General features: G+C 36.0%; 2 protein-coding genes across 5 annotated transcripts in view; one reads left to right on the top strand and one right to left on the bottom strand.

Annotated features, from left to right (window-relative positions):
- LOC117314740 overlaps positions 1-3,196 on the top strand; it is a gene marked incomplete in the record, with an annotated part of 896,274 nt that overhangs the window by 303,991 nt on the left and 589,087 nt on the right.
- LOC117314739 overlaps positions 1-3,196 on the bottom strand; it is a 439,277-nt gene that overhangs the window by 180,837 nt on the left and 255,244 nt on the right. The window lies entirely within an intron of this gene.

The following is a 3,196-nucleotide window of genomic DNA, read 5'->3' as shown; positions in this document are numbered from 1 at the left end:
ATAATTTAAAATGTTGATATCATTTCATCAATAAAATTAAACATTGAATATAATACATGAGCATTTATGTTGTTTTCTTTTCTTTTACAAAATGGAAGACTGAACAACTATGTCTTAGTGCTTTTAACACTTTCAAGATCCAAATAAATGAAAGCTCTGTTACAACATGACAAGACAAATAATTATGGTACTTTTCACATTTTATTCAGCACAAAGGAAAAGTTATAATGAATATTTCATTTGTCACAGCTACAAGCTACATAGCGAAGCAAGTGACTTAATAACTTTATATGTAAGTTAGAGAATGAAGGCCACACCAAAGTATTTGTAACTCCAATTGTTCCTACTAATGAAATTCCAAATAGACTTCATCAAAAGCAAGCACAGGGATCATACATCTTAGAAGTAGAACATCAAAGAAAACTTCACTGAATTTAATGTTTTAATATTTTTTATATATATAACATTTCTATAGTTTTTGAAATGTTTCCTCCTTTTTAATGACTTATATATCTGAAAAGTGTAACAGTCATAGCTTGACAAATGAATCATAAAATTTCATTTGGTGTGGCAATGATATATACAATTTACATATAATTCCAAATCTTGTGACACAAGAAAATATAATACAGATTCTGTTACAAAAAAGTAAATGTAATAGATGCAAAAGAAATCTACAAATTAACAAGAGGCCCATGGGCCTTAACGGTCACCTGAGATTTGAAATATTTCAGTTAATCTAATTGACCCTTTTTAGCCCCACACATCAGTCCCTGGGGGTCTGTCAGGGCCAACATGTGCATATCATTAAGCTGTCATCCAATGCTGATAATGTTAACAAATTAAATGTCAACAATTAAATGATTGTCAAAAATGTGGAAAGTCATCCCTATATAAACTATTGTAAAGTCTACCCCCCTCCCCAGTAATAATATTAAAGTATTCATTGGACCAATCCAAAATTTTTTTGTGGTGGGAATATAACTATGACTATAATGCATTCCATGTTCACAAAAAAATGGAAATCTTAGGACAACTATAAAATGCTCAAATGAACAAAGGGTAGAAACATTCATATGAAACAACTTCATATCTTATATAAAGCCTATCAATTAATTTTCAAAATTGAGGCTAACGAGTGATCCCAGGGGAAAATTGGTACCCACAATTCAATGATCGGTTCTGTGTCACACTGATCTTCTATAACTCTCCCTTATTTTTTCTTTCTTAATATTCTGATTCAAAGAACAAATGGAACCTTCATGTACATGTGAAGTTTGAGAAACATCCCTTTTCAAGAAATAGTGATAATATAACAAACTTTAATTCTTCAAATCTAAGATGGGTGTCTGACGACCATTCTATTTTTAGCCCACCATCATCAGATGGTGGGCTATTCAAATCGCCCTGCGTCCGTGGTCCGTCGTCCGTCCGTCCGTCCGTCCCTCCCTCCCTCCGTCCGTCCGTCCGTCCGTCCGTCCGTCCGTAAACAATTCTTGTTATCGCTAATCCTCAGAAAGTACTGAAGGGATCTTTCTCAAATTTCATATGTTGGTTTCCCTTGGTGCCTAGTTATGCATATTGCATTTTGGGACCGATCGGAAAACAACATGGCCGACAGGCAGCCATCTTGGATTTTGACAATTGAAGTTTGTTATCGCTATTTCTAAGAAAGTACTGAAGGGATCTTTCTCAAATTTGATATGTGGGTTTCCCTTGGTGCCTAGTTATGCATATTGCATTTTGGGACCGATCGGAAAACAACATGGCCGACAGGCAGCCATCTTGGATTTTGACAATTGAAGATTGTTATCGCTATTTCTCAAAAAGCACAGAAGGGATCTTTCTCAAATTTCAAATGTAGGTTCCCCTTAGTGCCTAGTTATGCATATTGCATTTTGAGACCGATCTGAAAACAACATGGCCGACAGGCAGCCATCTTGGATTTTGACAATTGAAGTTTGTTATCGCTATTTCTGTGAAAGTACTAAAGGGATCTTTTTCATATTTGTTATGTAGGTTCCCCTTGGTGCTTAGTTATGCATATAGCATTTTGAGACCGATCTGAAAACAACATGGCCGACAGGCAGCCATCTTGGATTTTGACAATTGAAGTTTGTTATCGCTATTTCTGTGAGAGTACTAAAGGGATCTTTTTCATATTTGTTATGTAGGTTCCCCTTGGTGCTTAGTTATGCATATAGCATTTTGAGACCAATCGGAAAACAACATGGCCGACAGGCAGCCATCTTGGATTTTGACCATTAAAGTTTGTTATTGCCATTTCTGAGAAAGTACTGAAGGGATCTTTCTCAAATTTCATATGTAGGTTCCCCTTGGTGCCTGGTAATGCATATCGCATTTTGGGACTGATCGGAAAACAACATGGCCGACAGGCAGCCATCTTGGATTTTGACCATAGAAGTTTGTTATCGCTATTTCTGAGAAAGTTCTGATTGGATCTTTCTCCAATTTCATATGTAGGTTCCCCTTGGTGCCTAGTTATGCATATTGCATTTTGAGACCAATCAGAAAACAACATGGCCGACAGGCAGCCATCTTGGATTTCGAAAATTGAAACTGGTTATCACTATTACTAAGAAACTAATGACGGGATCTTCCTGAAATTTCATATGTAGGTTCCCCCAGGTGCCTAGTTATGCATATTGCATTTTGAGACCAATCGGAAAACAACATGGCCGACAAGCAGCCATCTTGGATTTTGACAATTGAAGTTTGTTATCACTATTTCTCAGAAAGCACTGAAGGAATCTTTCTCAAATTCCATATATATAGGTTCCCCTTGGTGCCTAAATCTTAAATTTTATATATAGGTTTCCCTTGTTTGAAAAGTACTAGAGGTTTCTTCTGAGTTTACACAGATTAGTAAGACTTAGAAGAAGAGAAAAGTAGAGAAAAGATCAATCTGACATGGAACCTATAAAGAACATTCAATGGTGGGCGCCAAGATCCCTCTGGGATCTCTTGTTCTCATCAAAAATCTAAATTGAATTGACACAACTTGATACCAATGGGAACCTACAAGCAAAATTTGAGCAATATTCCTTCAGTACTTTTCAAGAAATTATTTATATCCATTTTTCTAATTAACAGGAGACCAGGGGAATCTTGGTGTACACCATTGAACAATCTCTAATGGTTCTATGTCAGACTGATTTCATTACTTTTCCATTTC

This window comes from Pecten maximus, chromosome 16 (genome assembly GCF_902652985.1).
Source record: "Pecten maximus chromosome 16, xPecMax1.1, whole genome shotgun sequence".
NCBI lineage: Eukaryota > Metazoa > Mollusca > Bivalvia > Pectinida > Pectinidae > Pecten > Pecten maximus.
This window is presented reverse-complemented; position numbering and strand designations above follow the sequence as displayed.